The following is a 19,462-nucleotide window of genomic DNA, read 5'->3' on the forward strand; positions in this document are numbered from 1 at the left end:
CATGCTGCGAATTTTTTATTGTTCAACAACGCACAGGAGAAATCTCCCACCGGCGCCACCTTGCAGGTCAAAATGTTAGACTGGTTACGCACTACGCACTACTACGAGGGACGAATAGGTGCCGCTTTAAGGAGCTTCGCTCCTAAAACGAAATGCCGAATAGACATAACGTCGAAAACCACTTGAATTACACCGAAAGCTGCGCGACAGTCTATTTATTCGGAGGGTAATTGACGAGGAGATGTGGCGAGCCTCCAGAAGAGAAAAGCTGATCTTACTTGCAGAGGTGGTTAGTTTGTGAGTTGGACAAGAACGTAGGTTCTAAACACTACAGGAGGCGTGAGAAGCAAGGAGAACGCAATGCCAGAGTGATTACCGATTTTCCGGTAGAATACTGCTAATAGTAATCTCGAAGGCAGTGATCCACGCAATCCATGCTCCTTTGAATTTTCATGCAGTTCCTTCAAAAGGGAGCAAACTAGGCTCGAAGACAACGTCGAGTGAGTGGTTAGAGACCAACACCGCCGCTCACAGAGCAAGAGCCAAGGGTTACGCGGACATAGTCCGGGAGCTTCTCCGTAGAACCGGTACGATGTCGACATTTTAAATTTTCGACAAGGAATTGGACACAACTTATTTCTTTCAAATGCAATATTACCATGCGTGGTATTTATATGTGCTCAGTGTAAACACACAAGGACTGCGAGAAATACTCGGCTTCACGTTTGTATAGTAGATAATTTGGTTAACTTTGCGCGCAGAACGCGAACACTTAAGACCATTCCGGAGCTTGCACGACCACCATAGACAAGGCTCGAAAGTTCGACGCGTGATGTCAAAGATGGCGCGTCCCAACAATGATCACTTTATCGAGGATCGACGCGCTTTACCCATGCAGTATCCGTGTACAGCGAGCATTGCTTGGGGTAATTTGACTTTTCGTTAGGCGGGCACTAGTTCAGTCAAATGAATAAATTCACCTTGATTGATTGATATGTGGGATTTAACGTCCCAAAACCACCATATGATTATGAGAGACGCCATAGTAGAGGGCTCCGAAAATTTTGACCACCTGGGGTTCTTTAACGTGCACCCAAATCTGAGCACACGGGCCTACAACATTTCCGCCTCCATCGGAAATGCAGCCGCCGCAGCCGGGATTCGAACCCGCGACCTGCGGGTCAGCAGCCGAGTACCTTAGCCACTAGACCAACACGGCGGGGCAAGAACACATATTCCACGAATGCGATTGCGGACCTACATTTTAGATGCGCAGCAGCACTTTGACCAGACTGTGTAACGCTATCCCTCCGTACGAACCCACCGCACGCCAAAGGTGTTGGCGCAGTGCCAAGTAGGCCACGCCGCTGCGGTGCGTTGATGTCACGCTCTCTCGCAGTGTGCTCTGACGTCACTCTCTACCTCGTCTGCCACGCGCTCGTCGCAGCGACCGCAGCCGCCGCCTCGTCCGTTTGCCCGCAACACCTGCCGAAACCACCGCTTACTCGTTGCTTCACGCGCAATAAACCTGACGTGCGCCTAGCGTACGCGTTGAAACATGTCTATACGAGTGACCTACAATAACTACGTTTGCCGTCGCTTCAAACGAATCTTTCAGCGCTCACCGCAGCATCCACGTTAGAGCCGTCCATCCCATGACGCCACGCGTGCGAAACACTGCTGCTTCGCATCTCATCAGGTTACCTTCAGAGAGATGGTCCCAGATTTTTTTTTTGGCAGCAAGGGCACGAAATCCCCTTTTTTGTCTTGTGAAGAACTTTATTTTGAGCAAACACATGAACTCTACATGTACAGGTAATGTATACAGATATATAAAAGTGATTATGCAGGAAGCGCTTGTAAGCCTCCAAACGCAAGACCGGAAGAACTGCACTCTGCTTCAAAACTCGTTAATGTCCAGCGGTCTGTATCACAACCGTCTCTTCGAAAGTGGACGAATCGTTTTATACACTCGGTGTGCATTGACGTGTTTTTTGGTCTCACCCTTGCTTCCATAACCAAACGAATGTAATGAATGCTGTTAGGAACAATAGAGTCAGAAACCTATGCCGGGGTACATCCGCGTAATATGTCTACAAAGAAAGGACACGTTTCAACTCGTCCAAACTTTGAAGGCGCCCGTATGTGATACGTAGTTACAGCAACAGGTACGAGAACCTCATGTGGCCTCTGTGTCAGTGGCCTACAACATGAGTGGTTCATCGTTCTACACCGTACAGCTACTAGGTTGTTGTGTTTACTGGATACTTCAGGCCATAAACAATTTAGCATAACAATGTACAAGTGCGCCAGTAACTATACGATGGCGTATTCTATTGAGCTGGAAAGTGTTTCCCAACGAATGCCTATTTTGTAACATCACCTCAGCTCCTAATGCACATGTTCCAGAGCTAGACAGCACAGCGTGGACAACGGAAGAATTAAGCGGTTTTTTAAAGAGTGAAGCAGCGTTCCAACGTAACAGGCGCGCAGAAAACAAATTCGAATTATTTGCATTTGTTTAAATTCAGTACGCATAGGAGTCCAACAGCACAAAGCCATGCAAGGGTTAAGTAAGCTCACTTATGTTGTCAGTTAAGGTAGTGCAAAAAACACAATTTCTAGAGATCGCACACATGTTAATAATTTACGCATAATCTATAACGAAAGTTACTAGCCGCTCAAATACTACAGCATCATTTGATATGTTGGCACAGCCTTTAGTAGCCTTAAGTTTTGTTTTAAAAAACTTTCTTTGTGGAGATGGCAGGCTTCGTGGCCCGTTATAAACTTGTTACAGAAACAGGCTAAACCACTGTTACATGAAACCGTATATGAAACCATAGTGGTTGTAGGAAAACGAGCTTGGAAAGCTTGGTTTGGTGTTTAGCAGATGCACCTTAACCGAGGAAATTTTTGCGTGGTGTAACGTCGGCGTTAGTTCCCACAAACAAAATAGTGATAAATGTCAGTGCTGCGGACTCGAGAGATCATCTCAGCTGTGACATATTGTTAAAGCGTTAAATCTTCACCCACAGCAGTACCCATGTCCATAATTAGGCACGTAAGGCGTAATTTACGACCTATATGAAAGCTTCATGTTGTGCAGGTTCCATAAAAAATTGCTTGAAGTCACAAAATATATTGGTTATGGTGAAATTTTATGCAATGCTTTGGAAGTCATTGAGCCAAGGCACGTGTGTTTCGGCCTAACTGTAAGAGCAAATTTAAATGTGCACGTCACGACGCAGACAGGTACATACAAGTCTTTCATAGTCACCACAGTCATCTCGTCAGCTGGGAGACAAAGCATAAATAACAGACAGATTAGTCGTCGTTCAATCCCACTGCTGACAGCTATGCGATGATCGCCATAAATATTCATGAGTTGGAAGCACACCACCACTTAACGTGATTCACCTCCGCAGTCGCTACAAACGCAAGGTCAGGTTTCGGGTTCACTGGCAGATCTTCCGTCCGACACAAGACCAGCCTCGTGAGCCATCGAGTGGAACGACGTGTGACCATCAGCAAGCAACACTGCCGGCTCGCCCACTTCAATGATGCGGCCCTGCTCCATGACCACAACCCGGTCCGAGTGAAGTACTGTGTGCAGCCTGTGCGCAATAGTGATGACGGTGCAGTCCACCATATGCTCCCTCAGGGTCTGCTGCACAAGCAGGTCGGTCTCCATGTCCACTGACGCTGTGGCTTCGTCAAGAACCAGAATCTTTGTCTTCCTGAGAACGGCGCGAGCCAGGCACACCAGCTGCCTCTGTCCCACACTCAGATTCAGTCCACCCTCAGTGACCTCGAAGTCGAGGCCAACTTCTTCGAACGCGTCCTTGAGGTGCGCTCTTTCCAGAGCAGCCCAGAGTTCTTCACTGCCGTGGTTCCCGGTGGGGTCGAGGTTGTAACGCAGCGTCCCGTGGAACAGCACTGGGTCCTGCGGAATGATTGTGATCCGGGAGCGCAGATCGTGCAAACCTATCGTCGAAATGTCGATGCCATCCACCACGATTTGGCCCTCACACCTTTCCACAATGCGGAAGAGACTGAGAGTCATGGTTGACTTGCCGGCACCCGTCCGGCCAACGACTCCAATTTTTTCGCCCGCCCTTATGTCGAGATTAATATTATTCAACGCTAGATCCAAGCCATCTCGGTAGCGAGTTGAATAAGACCTGAAGCACACGGCACCCTCTTGGGGCCACGCCGGGTCGGGACTCCAGCCAAGACTCCAAGGTGCTTCCGGGGTGAGTCTCCTGTACTCGTCCAGGCGCTCGGCAGAAACAAGATTCGCTTCCAGTTCCGTGGAGAAATAAATGAGGTAGTTGAACGGTGCGATGGTGTTAAGCGAGTAAGATACCATGAGGCCAGCCATTCCGGCATCGATGTTGTTTCTGTTGGAGACTAGAAGCAAAAGCATTGTGATGAGCAGGATGTCGCCGATTATTTCGAGGCGTATCTGCATCCAGTAGTTGCAGTGCAGACTGTTGACTGTGCAGTTTTGTGTGACGTCGACTTTGTGGTCATTGTCCTCGACGAATATCCGCTGGACGCCATAACTCCGCACGCTCGATAGGCCCGTCACGGTCTCGGCAAGATGGTTGTTCACGGGTGATCGGGTCACTGACTCTAATCTTTTGACCTGACGCAAAGACTTGACGTACACTTGTCGCAGAATAACGAATGACACGACGACCGGAATGGCGATGAGAATGAATATCGGAAGGTTTACAGAAATTAGCACTATCATGCCGATAATTTGAATGAGAAACTCCAGGAAGAAGTTGCCCACCATGGGAAGTTGGACGTCGAGCTGGTCGACATCTTTTCCGAACCTGTTCAAGATGCGGCCAGAAGGAGTTGCCTCAAAGAAAGATAGTGGAGCTCTCATGACGCCGGAGAGCATCAAACCGTGCAACCTTGTTGAGGCCGAAAGAGCGACCCTCCATAGCAGGGCCACGCCAATGAAGCCTGTCAAACTCTCGCAGACGCACAAGATTGCGTAGATCATTATCCTGTAGTTTCTCAATCGAATATCCTGTGTTCCGTCTGGAAGCGGTGGATCCGTGCTCCACTCGCTCAGCCATATACCAGTGTAAATATCGATAGCCCTGAAGGCGCCGTAGAAAATAAGCGTGAACACCACGAGGGGACCAGCATGTCGGATATAGTTCAGGTACACTCTCATCTTAATCGAACCCTCCTCGACTATCTCTTTCTGAACGATATTCATCTCCTCCTTCTCTGGTTTGCCTTCCGACATGGCGTCTGTTTCCGTGCCAGAATCCTCCCCCTGCTCTGACTGCTTCCGCTTCTTCTTCCTGACGAATTCATTGAGGAGTTCTGACAGAACGCTACCTTCTTCTTTAAGCTCTTGGTAGGTGCCACTCTCCACAATGGACCCTCCTCTCATAACAACAATGCGATCGACATCCGGCAACACTGAAAGATTATGAGTAACCAGAACTCTCGTCACGCCTTTGAGAAGGCCTCGTGGACCAATCAGGTCCTTGAAGATAGCCACACCAACATGGGCATCAACTGCACTCAAAGGATCATCGAAAAGATACAGGCCTTTGCGCTGATAAGCGGCTCGTGCCAAACTTACTCTTTGCTTTTGACCGCCGCTAAGATTGATGCCCTTCTCGCCTATTTCAGTCAAGTCACCACCAGGCAATATTTCCAGGTCTTTTTCAAGGCAGCATGCTCGTAGAACTTTGTCGTACAGTTTCCCATCGAAGCCCTTCGTAAACAGGATGTTGTCTCTCACTGTTTTGTTTTGAATCCAGGGACATTGGGGAACATAAGCAACGTCTTCAATGCAGTCCACTGATCCGGACCGAATCCTAAGATCACCGAGCAGAGCTGAGAGTAGTGAAGACTTTCCACTCCCGACGGGGCCAACAATCGCAACCAGCTCACCAGTTTTCACAGATAAGTCGATGTCGTGCAAAACGCATTCTTTGTCCCACGACCAGGACAGTGTCGCGCCTTTTATTGTGACGTCTTCGCCATCTGCCGGCCTTCGCGACACTGCGCACCGATCTATTTCAGATGACATCAGGAACTTCCTTATTCTGCCGAAAGCCACATTGGTTTGTATTGCGTTCGAAATGAAGTCCGGAATCAGGAACATGGAGTATCGCATCTGATTGAAGAGCGTCAAGGAAACAAACGTTATGGTCGGGTTCAAAGCGTTCCTGTCGCTGATCAGCACGTAGGTGACAAAACTTGAGAAAGCCACCAGCACCGAGGAACAAGTCATGCAGAAGCAGCTGAAGGCGGTAAGGTACGAGTACTTTTTGAGCAAAGTAACTTCTTGCGAGCGCAACGTTTCAATTTTTTCCGTAAATGGGTTTTCCCAAGCGAACAACTTCAGGATCTTGATGCTATTTAATATTTCCGACATACTCTTTATTCTTCGGTCCTTTAGCTTCATCTGCGCTGCCTGGTACTTCTGACCGAGGCTCATGACGATGAGTACGAGTGGCATAATAACGATCATAACACCAATGCCAGCCAAACAGGCGACGCCCAGATACTGCCATAAAAGCACTATTGAGATAATTATAAGCAATGGTGCAGAGGAAATAAAACCGAAAGATGCTGCCAGTCTAAATACGCGGTCAGCGTCTACAGAAACCAAGTTCACCATCTCACCGACCGTGTAATCTTGCTGTCCTTCGCTCGAAATCTTTAACGCTTTCCGGTATATTGCACCAATAATGGCCGCTTTCATGCCGAGGCCAGTAAGCGAAAGTGTACAGTCAATATGGCGCACAAACATCGCCGTTATGAAGTTAGCGCCCACTATTCCAAACGCATACATGACACCCTTCCATGTGGGCTCGTCGCTAGCCATGTAACCCGTGATAAGGTGGAGCAACAATGCAGGTGCTGTTCTCACTATTGTTCGGATACAACCGAGGATGCAACCAAGCAGAACCGGTTTCCAGAAGGCCTTTCTCATTGTTCTAAAGAGCGACGGAGTTGGCTTCACACACTCGCAGGAACCATCTTGGTGCTTGTAACCAGCAGAGTCCAGCTCCTTGTTCCAGTAAACACTCCACTCATCATGCTTCACACGCGTCACTAACTCCGGCCTCGCTTTGAACAGGTCGATGAGTTCCAGGCTCCGCCTGAAACCTTTCACGATCAGTGGCGTCATCCATATGAACATCAGAGACGAAAGTGGCCCGGCGGTAATGTATGGTCTTTTGGTGTCAGGACGGAGGTCGGTGATGCAGGACAGTACAAATTGAACCACCACCATAGGATAGGCAATCATGCTGACAGCGAATTCAATAGGGAACACATCCGGCACGTCAACGTCGTCTCGGAACACGTCTTCGAGGTAGTGGAAGTACTCCGGGAGTTGAGTGACGGCCGCCACGAACCAGAAGAACATCATCAGGTTTGAAGAACCGGCGCCTTGCCGCCGGTTGTGCTCTTGCATGATTATCGTGATCGCGAACGTGACGCAGCGAACCATGTCGGCAGTCAGCGAAGCCCAAGACGAGTATGGCACCTCCATGCTGAGCTTACAGGTGAATGAGAAACCGTACGCCAGGGCGAGGGTCAGGCTTAACAGGAGGCGCAGGACACTGAGCGGAGTGAAGCATAGTGGTCTGGTCCTCATCACGGGACACCCCTTGTTCCCGGTGTCGCACAGGATCCATGGCAGGAAACCGAAGAGAAGCAGGACGCTTCCCGGCAGGTAGGCAAGCACGGTCGACTCGAAGCAGTTGGTGAAGCGAGGGTAAGCCGAATACCAGGTAAGTTCCCAGTCCCAGACGGGGGTCAGGCAGAAGGAAGACTCCGCCATGCTGCCCGCCCGCTGACCGACGAGCATGCAAGGGTCATAGACGGGGTGCAGCCGCGGATCGTGCTGGTCGTGCGGCACTCTCACTTAGAACACAGCGCGGCTATCGCCCGGGAGGACTGTAGACAATTGACGAGAACACCCCCTCAGGCGCGTAGATAAGGTCATTCCTGGTAATACTCGCTGTCGCTATCGAACTCTCTTTTCTTTGCGCTTTGGTGAGGGCGTACGGGTGGACCTTATCAGTTGCTCCATTCTTGCTGTTGTCTATAGACGAAACCAGTGATAGCGTTCCAAACGACTTTTCCAGTAGCCGTGGTTTCCCGCTCCTTTGTTTTTTCGGCCTTGAGAATTCCAGTATTATTGCTACATAATAGCGCTGTATGCAGTCATTAATGCTGTCGCAACCTCTGGATACGCCAGCAGCAACGCTTTGAAAATTTGCAGGCAGTATTCCATGAACAGCCGAATGCTGTAATCAGATATTTGCTCATTCTCCAAGGCATGTGCGAGAACAAGGCTTGTAAGCTGGTTTATTTAAAGTGTGTACAGATGTTCATAAGCGAACTGTGCTAAACACACTGCTATAAAGATGTCTATAATCTGGCGCCCTGCACAGCTTGTGCCACACTAACATTCCAGCGGCTGCTTATAACTTTGGTAGTTTCCGCTTGAATCATGTAGCTGGAATCCGCCTCAGCAAATCACATTATTTATGTCTAGGTTGTCGGCCTCACCAACAAGTATGCAAGCAAAATAAGTAAACAATTAGTAAGCAAGCAAGAATTGGTTTGCGCTAATGTACCCATAAGTGAACATATAGGTGCAGAAGGCCAAAAGATCTAATCTCTAGATGTCCTGCTCCAGTTCGTGCTACTTGGCCACACGTCGGCGTTGGGCATCCTTCGGACATAACGCGAATTAATACAAACACCGGGGATAGAGTTATCACAGTGTCTCCCGTACTATGTTGATAACAAAACAAAATTTTGTAATGACGCAAGTGCTGCCGTCGTACAGCTTGAGTTCCCCTGCACATGTTTAAGCTTGCTAAGTATACCTTCGATACTTATCGAGATTTGCACCCTCGTGGTCTTCCTGATAGAAAGAGGACAAAACCTACGTTCACCCTCGTGGACAAGCGCAACTAAGCCATCCGCAATAGACATACCGTAAGTAATAACGATCGTTAGGGTCGGGCGAGTCAAGCGACACAGTGTTGATCTCCGGCACTGCCCTCGACTACAGAGTGTATAAGTCATGAGCTAGTTCGTTATCAGCACCGAACGGCATCGCTTTGTTTTCTCTCCTGCGAGTGTTTGCCCGAGTCGGGTGTTATCGAGTCCCTGCCTTTTGTTTCTCCTCGCTGGGATCTGTACATCGACATGTTTCGCTAGTCGCAAATATGCGGTTCATATTTGCGCTACTCCCTGCACGCGAATGAACAATCACGCACTGACCTGAGTCCTAGGAGGCTGTTATGAGCACTGCCTAATTCCGCATTATGGTATAACTGCGCAGTGGCGGCACTTTTAAGCCAATCCGAGGTGCCGTGCCAGCCCTCTCGGCAAATCAGAGTTGGGAAATCACAAAATTCCACAACATCGCGGAGAGAGAAAGATTGAAAAAACTTTTTAATAAAACACAGAAAATACTGCAGGCGTATGTAAAATGCTATATATACTCTGCATAAAGGAAGGTTATTGAGTACAAAGAAAGAGTCCTAGAAGGAGCAGGGGAGGGGAAAAAAAGATGTGATCGAGCTATCTGCTTGTCCTCACATGATGACGACGGTAATGATGATGCAAGTTACGTTATAGTTTATCAAATAAATTATTGTCCTCTAGGAACATAAACAAAAGTTTCCAAACGTGACATTGCTGAGTAGATAGAGCAGGTCCGAGTATTTTTCCGAGATCTAGCAGTTCGTGGAAAGTAGAGCCTAATCTACTTTGGAACAAAATCTTCCTTTTCTGTATATATATTCCTGGCAATCAATATTCCTGGCAATATTCCTGGCAACAAAAAATGTCTGATTCTAAAGCACAGCGATTCTCGACAGTATGGTTTGGCGGGGAAACCAACGCGGCGCATGAAAGCTATTGGGGAATGCTGCGTTGAGGCGAAGTCGATGATAAAGTGTCTCGAGGTGACGAAAAAAAGGAAGATACAGAAGTCTTGATTTTAGGTCAGGGTCTATGGAGTGCAGAAAGAGGTCTCGAAGCGAAATATTCCGTAATTTCTTCTTTTCTCTGTTGGCATCTTTCTTTGCCATTGTTGAAGGACCAAAGTACACGGAGTTACACAGTCTGCGAGCATCCTCGGGTATTTGGTTTGTGCAACCAACAGTGGTACATCGGGCATAGTGTCACGCTGGCTCGAGAACGCGGGCTCGATATCGGGCCACGGCGGCTGAATTTGAATAGCGGCAAAAACATAAACAGTCTTGCGCTTCGCTACAGGTGCACGTAGCATAAAAACCACACCTGGTTAAAATTAACCCGGAGCAGTGGCGTAGCCATGGGCTCGCACATGAGGCCCACCCCCGTTGTTGTTGTTTTTTTCGTCAAACTTCCAGAACACGTTCCGGAAGTCTGACATTCTTCCGTCAAACTTCCGGTCCGCAAGAATCAGAAAATATACAGAGTAGTACCTTACTAACAAGTTCAATGCACTCCAGCTACTAGGTATAAACGCTTCTAAAGTATGGTTCTCCCTTCTCAATTTCTAAAGGGACTCTTGAATCCATTCGGTATAGTACACTGTTAAGTCCTCCATCTAGGAATTTCAAACCTGCCATTGTTAACGTATGACAAGTGGAACCCTACAACACGTGTACATCCTCACCTCATCACCATTCCCCCTCCCCTTTTTTGTTTTACAGAATACCTGCTTTATTTTCACTCATACAATTCGTCACAGCGACACCCCTCCTCCGCTCTCACACCTCCTTATCCAACGATGCCCCTTCCCCTCCTTCGTTAGGATGAGGGAGAAGGTACGAAGCGTAAACATGCTAGCGCTAAAGAAGTCAGTTGTGTTCTATCCTTGAGGTAGATAAGTACGCTTGGCGAAAGTACGGCTCAACACAACCCCAGTTCATGGATTTTTCATAGCATACATTCACACACAGTCACATCTCATATTGCCTTTCATCTTGTGGTAATACATGTGCCAAACATCACCATCGCCTAGAAATTTTTCAAGAGCAGGCATTAGGACTAATTACAATTCAACCGCACACATCTCCCTCAGTTCCTATATGTATTAAGTTTTCTAAATGTTTTGCCTCTTTGTATGTTATTCGGTCATAAGGTGGTACCACTGATATTTCGTCTCATAAATGCCGAGCTAAATATTCTAAATTTTACTTATTCCAACCTTGCTAATAGCCGTACTACAAAATATTCAAAACAACTTAGTGCAACTATTTATGGGAGATTTATTATTGCATTTTCAAACATTTCACTTTGAACTCATTAAAGTCGGATATCAAGTCATCTTCATTCTTATCAGTCAAACGAGGAACTAAGGATCATTTCATTAACATCTCTGTCGCAGAAATAGGTTCAACTACGTTTTATTTCCTACAGAACGTTTCTTAATCCAATGTTGCCATTTTTTCAAGTGTTTGAATATTACCCATGTATGAATTTTGCCTTTGATGTGTTTTCGCGTTGTTGGTTGCACGGGCCCTTTATGCTTGTGTGAATTTGTGTACTTCAATACATTTTACTTTCTCAATCTATATATTTATCATCGCCATTATCATACAGATATTTTTATGACTAGTTCTCCCTATATGCTATTGATGCAACTTATATTGTATAAAATGCACAACTCGCTGTTAGTCGAGATTCTTCTAACCCCCCTTTCATTTTTTGTTAGGAGTTCCCTTCGAGATTTTTCACTTCGAGACCTCCGAATGCGCATTTGTATGTCTACCTTGAATTTCTTTAAATCAAAAAATAATAAAAGAGTAATGTACCAAAATGTGCCTTGTGGCAGGGGTATAAGGTGCACCTGAGTCTAAGTCCACGGGCGTTGAACATTTTCGCCCCCCCCCCCCCATCGAGGATGCAGCCGCCGAAACCTGGATTATATCCCACGGCTCTCGGGTTAGCATACGAGCACCATCACTACTGCTCCACCACGGCAGACCTAGCGTCACCCATTAGCAACATGGAAGTTCCCGAGCGACGGAGTACAAACAGACGTCATGCGCGAATACGCAGCCGCACGGGCAGCGTTTGAAATGTTTACGTCAATGATCGTACGCACGCACTCGTACTAAGGACGTGCGAGGCTCTGCCAGCGATAAGGGACGCACCCGAGTAGCTGCGGGTCACGAGAGCGCTTGTGCGTTTAGCCAGCGCGTCGAATGTAGAGATTCGGAGCCCCGTGCAACCGCTTGCAGCTTTTGCGGACGTCTTCAGCGCTTCCTACCTTGCTCGAATGGGGGGGGGGGGGGGGGAGGCAAATAAGTTAACATCACATCATCACATTTACTACAGCAATAATCTAAATTCGGGGCTTATCTGTATCAGCACATCAGTAGATATTTTTCCTTGTCTCAAAAGAGATTCCTTGATTTTACGTGCTTTATCGCTCTTACGTAGAAAGATTTGTTAGAAACGCTGCACTCAATCTTTTTTTTTTCTAAATTTTCACGATCTTCTGTAGTTGTACAATCACAGTCCTTCAATACGTTTTTTTTTTAAAGCAGGTTGTGCCATAGTTTGTCACTAGCTTTCAGCTACTGAGAGATTATGGTGCAACGTACTTATATTGCTGTCAATTATGATTTTTTTAATTACTGCAATTTATATGCATCTGTAATCTACAGTTCGGCAGTCATTAATCACTGCAATTAATTATAGGCAGTGTACTATTTCTATCTACCAAAGCTAACACTGGTGGAAAGGAAACTATTATTGCCATCATAGGCCACAATTTTGCTATAAAAGCACGCTGTATGGAGGCAATTCAATTTTGACCCCTTTAGATCCTAAGGCTTTACCGTAATTCTGAGGACATGGGTTCCATTCTCTGCCACATTTCGAAGGGTGTAAAATATCATAGCAGCATTGATTTTGATTCAAGCTATCACTAAATAACTTCAGGTGGTAAGAATTATCGGGGGCACCCAGGTACATCACCCCTCCTTACCCAATCGGGCTTTCGGCTGGCAAAAGCCTGAAGTGAATAAATAAAACTGACAATCTTTCTTTTGAAGATTCTCCTATGTTTCCAATTTAAGAGAAACCTCAAGCATTGTGTCCACAGTCCGAAAAACCATGTTTATCAGTAAGTTTATTGTAAAGGCTAAAGGGTTAGATGACTCATCAAACGGTAAATGGGACCGTCGGAGACAACTGATGCAAAAACAAATTGCATGACGTCACCATACGACGTCAAAGTTAATCTTATTTTGTGGCGTGATCGTGACGTCATGAGGTCATATGACGTAGCACGACACAATGCCGTTGTAGCGCCCTCCTTTGGGCGGCGAGCAAAATAGAAGAGCACACGACCTCAGTGAGTGAGTAAAAACTTTATTGACACCGTTCGGCGGTATTTAGTGGGGTGGGGCTACAAGCACCCCAGCCTAGGTGACAGCCTGGAGTCCTTGGACACGGGTGCTTCTTGGGCGCGCCGGACTGCCCACAGTTGATCGGCGAGGTCATGGCTGAGCAGAGCCGCCTCCAATCGCGGTTCGAGGCTGCCACGTCTACCCGGTTCATGGTGGACTGCTGCACGCTCCCGATGCACTCCCACGACATGTGCTGCAGCGTCGCTCTTACTCCACACGCTTTACAGTCGTCGGATGTATAAATGTCTGGGTAACAGAGGCGTAGGATCACTAAGTGCGGGTACGTGGGAGTCTTTACTTGTCTCCAGGCAACTTCCTCTCTCTTGTTTAGTTTTTCGTGTGTTGGTGGATATTTGCGTCTGTTCAGTCTGTAGTGTTGGGTGATGTCTCAGAAAGTTGTCATGCGATCTCCCCACTTCCACTCCCGTACTGTTCTCGATGTCTGCGAGACATCGGGGCTGCCGGCAGGCACCACAGCTCGGCGTGCAAGGCCTCGAGCCGCGGCGTGGGCAGTCGCGTTGCCCGCGAGCGGAGGATCTGTGTGGGCAGGGGTATATCCGAGCAAACTGTCGTTTTTGTGGCAAATATTGCCTTCGCGAATTTCGATAATGTGTGCTGCTTCGCGGGAGATCCGGCCGCTGGCGTACTTACGTACGGCCCGCCTGAGAGTCACCTATTATCACTTCGGCGTCCGTGGTAGCCATTGCGAGGGCTATCGCCGCTTCTTCAACCACCTCCGTTTCTTCGGTGCGTATTGTATAGCGCTCGCGACGCAAGTTTCTGCGTCATTCGTGATCGCTGCGGAAAATCTGCGTTGCCACTCGTAACGGGCCGCGTCTACGTAAATGTCTTCACTGTTGCCGAAATTCTTTTCCAGATCTTGCACGCTTCTGTTGTGCCGACCGATGTGATGATTGGGATGCATATTCCTGGGAAACGACAGAACGACGATGCGCTCGCGAATACGTCTGGATATTCCGACCTTTTCGCCACGCTGCGTGTGGTAGTTTATGTCCAGTCTCTCAAGGATGTGTCGACCAGTCATGGTTCTCGCCGAACGTTCGTACTGGGCAATGTTGTGTGCTTCCATTAGTTCATCTAGGGCATTGTGCAACCTTAGCTCGATAATTTTTTCTGTGCTAGTATTTATTAGTAAGCCTATTGCGCATTTGCAGGCCTTGCGGATGGGACGGTCCAGCTTGGTTCGTTCAGTCGCCTACCACTTAAGGTAGGAGGCAACGTACGCTATGTGGCTCATTACGAAAACATTTACCAGACGGATGGTATTGCTTTTTTTTATTCCGCTATGGCGATTTGTTATTCGTTGCAGTAGCCGGAGCGTTCCATTGACAGCACCGTCTACTCTGGGTATGGTTTCTCCGTTGTGGCCGTTGGCCGACAGGAGCAAGCCTTGTACATTAAGGTTGTTAGCTTGTGGGATGATGGCAACGTCCGATGTTACTGCTTTATTATCTCCGTGTGCACGCTCACCAGAAGAATCAGCGTTCTTGGGTTTACGGCCACTGCATGTTGGTCTGTAGAGAAGGAGCTCCAATTCAGCCACGGAACATTCGAGGCCCGTGTCGCGAAGGTAGTCCTGTACCACGTCGACCGCCTCCTGCAACGTTTGCTCGATCTGTCCGCCATTCCCCTCGGCAACCCAGAGGGCGATGTCATCGGCGTATGGTGGAGGCCTTTCATCTCAGATAATTGTTGTGGTAACCCGACAAGGACGAGGTTAAATAGCATGGGCGAAATTACGGAGCCCTGCGGAGTGCCCGTGCAACCCATGTCTGTATCTCGCGACTCTAGTCAGCCAATTGCTAAGCGGACCCGGCGACCTGTAAGGAAATCCAGTACGTAGTGGTACGTTCTTTCGCCCAGTCCCAACACTCGTATGCTTTCAAGTATTGCGGCGTGCTTAACGTTGTCGAACGCTTTCTTGAGGTCGAGCCCAAGTATTGCTTTGGTAGATCGCGTGGTATTGTGTACAATATCATGCTTGAGTTGAAGCATAACGTCCTGCGTGGAAAGGTTACGACGGACCCCAGCATCGTGGGCGGGAGCATGTCTCGGTCCTCGAGGTAGTTGGTAAGACGAGCGAGAACCGCGTGTTCTATGACCTTATCAACGCATAAAGTCATAGATATCGGTCGAAGATTGTCAATCTCTACCCATTTCCCGGTTTGGGGATCATAATTATGCGCGCAGCTTTCCACGAGCTTGGTATAGCGCCCGCGCCACAGCCCTCGTTGCTGTCAATTGTCAAAGCTGTCAATTGTTATATCTAGTCATCGTCTAAGTTACGCAGTCTTTTGTTTGTTATATTTCAGGATGATGCAGTTGGTATGAGTGCATTGTAACTCATTTTAGCGCACACTGACACACGGACAAAGAAAAAGTGGGTACAACACCAGTGCTTTGTTACCTTCACGTTAGCTCAACAAAAAATAAATAAAACATGAAGATGGCACTTGGCAGTGGCATGTACAGCCACGGCTCGTGTTTCTTTGTTCTTTGCACACCAACTGATGAAAAAAAATTAGGAAGACTCTCGCCTACGATTCTCTTTTATGCGTGGCTTACGCGTACAAAAAGAAAAATGTGGCCAACCTTCACATTTTCGTAATAACAGAAACACAGGCAAGTTGCATCTGTGTATCTTATGCAAGAAACCATTTGTCGACAATATTAATAAGGGAACAAGAATAAAAGTCATCTTCGAGTCGGTGAATGCACAATGAACACTGCGAGTTTTTATTAGTTAGTAGTAGTAGTGTAGTGTGATGTAACTAGAAACGCCACACTAATAAGGCGTGGGTTACCCTCTAGCTAATACGCGATCTCTAGCTAAAGGTTCTGGTCTTTCAGCAACCCGCAATCGAATCTAGGTGGCATCGTGTCACCAGTAGTTTGAAATATCTTGGAAGAGCCAATACATACTACACGAAAATGTGGCAAAGTGACTAATAATGATGCACTGGATATACGCGATGCCATTGAATTCGCCGTGTGATAACAATACAAGCGCAAGTGTTACACAAACATGGAAAACAAACAGCCTTCGTTCACTTTCATTTCGCGTCCTTGTTTCGTTTCTAAGCCACCAATTAGCGTATAGTTTTCGGGAGCCCTCCAGCTTAGCAGTATTTGCCTCCATCGGGGATTAAAAAAATAATTTATGATGAAAATTTGCGTGACAACACTACTGATTATTCGTGTGTTAAGATCGAGTCAGCCAATCATCAAGAAAGAGAGAGAACTAGAGAGACAAAAGCTACTCCCTGCACGCGAACGAACAATCACGAGCCGACCTGAGTCCTTGCGCGTCCCCACGCACTGCACTTTTCCAAAACAAATTCTGAAGTAAACCTCAAGTTTTCAAAACAGCGCCTGCGTTTTCGCCTTTCTCGCAGTTCTGCTTGTCTAGAGCAATCAATCTCCTTTCCATGGGCAAGCTGCCGTGTTGCCTCTATACGTGACAGCAAGTTGCGCCGTAGAAAGTTTAACTTCCTTTATTTTGAGGCGGCAGCTTTAGAAAACACATAAAGTTCGAAAATTGAATTTAAATTGACCATCAGCGTCCTCAGAATCCCGCGTTGGTGGCGGCCACTACAATGATGAAACAAAATTAGTTGCTGGGAGGCGGCCCTCCAAAGCACGGAGCTGAACGCCCAACTCTGGGCCGTCCGGCCGGCCGAGGATGCCACCCAAGTCCAGGGACTCGGCGCCACCACCTGAAGACACCAAGCCCAAACTGCCGGCCCACGGTGTGTAATAAAGTATTTCTTCTCTCTATATAAAGATGTGAGACTTTGCTTGTTAGCGATGAAATATCGTGAGAACTTGTGGCGCACAAAAAGAAAAATACGGGCTAAGAAAGCGCACCGTACCGTCACGCTTCTTAGTCCCTGTTTATTTTGTTTGCGAGTGTGTGCCAAAAGTTTTCGCAGGATTTGTAGTCCCGTGATTACTTCGCCATATGACGTCGTCGAAACGTCACAAGTCGCTGAAGTTCATGATGTCATCATGACGCCCCAATGAATTCACATAACGCGACTGCACGTGACGACCCCATCACGCGACATCTTAGCTTATTCATCGCAGAATTAGTTCAAAACTATGTGACGAGCATGAAGTTTCGACTGTAAATGATACAGCGTGTCTTATCGACGGGACTTACAGCGTGTCTTACCGACGTGAAGTACACACACAACAATTGATATCTGGGGTTTAACGTCCCAAAATCACCATATGATTATGAGAGACGCCGTAGTGGAGGGCGAAAAAGTGGGTGACGATTTAGAGTACAGGGTACTCTACTATGGGAGAGCTCAAAGCCGTCCCGGAATCAAAAAGACAATGAAGACACAGAGTTATCAGCGGGTGTCAAAATTCACCGCACAAAACCCAGAAAGCAAAAAGTTTAGCTCACACACTATTCAACTTTAATACCGGGAATCACCTAAGGTAGATATCTCTGAACATGTGTCCTAGTGTTACTGGTTTCCGTTAGAAGCCCTAAAGTCTTGAGAAATATTAGTAGAGAATAAGATAAGTGTGATGATCCATAATAATTACTTTTATTAGGAGCAGCGATCTCTTATTTAATATTTAGACTAGCATTCACGTTAGCAGAACAAAAGCACCTTATTTTCGATTCAGTATCACGTGAAAAAATTGGCAGATCCCACGTTCTGTGGGACTCGACGAATGCGAGGCAGGAATGAGGAAGGTTGATATGTCCCTTTAAAATCAGCTCAAGATTTCGAGGCAGACGTCAATTATGGCGTACATGACTTCCGTGTCATCATCATGTTTGGATGTGTTGTTTACCTTCGCCATCTATTCTCGTCACGTGGTACCAAATTTAGTATCACGTGACGTGATATGTGGAGTTAGCGAAACGGCCACGAGCATGCTATGAGCGTTGCATGTAGTGATGTTTCAAATCATTACATCACACGCATGCCATGATTATCATGTTTTGACGTGTCATTTACCTTCTTCGTCCATTCGCGCCACGTAATACCAAATTCCGTATATGTGGAGCTAGCGAAACAGCCGCGAGCACGTTTTGAGCATAGCATGTAGTCAAGTTTTACATGACACGCATACATGATTTTCATGTTTGGACGTGTCATTTACCTTCATCGTCTATTCATGTCACCTGGTACCAGATTTCGTATATGTGAAGCTAGCGAAACGACTGCGAGCGCATCGTGAGGGTGGCGTGTAGTCATGACAACTCATAACATGACAATCATGACATCTAAATCATGATTTCCACGTTTGGGTCTGTCACTTTACACAGACAGACAGACAGACAGACAGACAGACAGACAGACAGACAGACAGACAGACAGACAGATAGACAGATAGACAGATAGATAGATAGATAGATAGATAGATAGATAGATAGATAGATAGATAGATAGATAGATAGATAGATAGATAGATAGATAGATAGATAGATAGATAGATAGATAGATAGATAGATAGATAGATAGATAGATAGATAGATAGATAGATAGATAGATAGATAGATAGATAGACACGCTCAACGTCACCGGAGTTCGCTAAGAAATGCCTCGCATTTAAAAGCCATGTTTTGAGTTGGACCCCATGCAAATGCTGGCTTCACATCTGCTGCCAAGATATAGAGAAAGCTTCCACTCCAGATTTTTGTTCCACCTCCATGTTCTTATTCCAAGGCCCCACCGGAGAACACTGCTAAGCTCTTTGGCTCAGTCTTAGCTGATGATCCAGAGCTGAACTTGACAGTATACCTCCTTCAGGAACAAATAATCAAAAGTCATCAAAAGATGCTCATGCTATCTCTGCTGCATAATAAATACCTCTAAAGGCAGAGTCCAAAACACACACACAAACTGATCACACAAATTACCACGGGTACCGTGTTGTGTCTGCTTCGGTTACGTGTTGTGTCTACGAGTGCGCGTACACGAAACCCGGCCGCATACGCTCTCTCCCACGCTCCGGGCCTGGTTAACCTCCCCGCCTTCTCTTTTGTTCTT

The 19,462-nt window shown here is 47.0% G+C and overlaps 1 pseudogene; it reads right to left on the reverse strand.

Moving 5' to 3' along the window:
• Positions 1-1,758: 1,758 nt before the first annotated feature.
• Positions 1,759-7,950, reverse strand: LOC119181727 (multidrug resistance-associated protein 1 pseudogene; annotated as a pseudogene).
• Between the last annotated feature and the right edge of the window lie 11,512 nt (positions 7,951-19,462).

Source organism: Rhipicephalus microplus, chromosome 10 (assembly GCF_043290135.1).
Source record: "Rhipicephalus microplus isolate Deutch F79 chromosome 10, USDA_Rmic, whole genome shotgun sequence".
Lineage (NCBI taxonomy): Eukaryota > Metazoa > Arthropoda > Arachnida > Ixodida > Ixodidae > Rhipicephalus > Rhipicephalus microplus.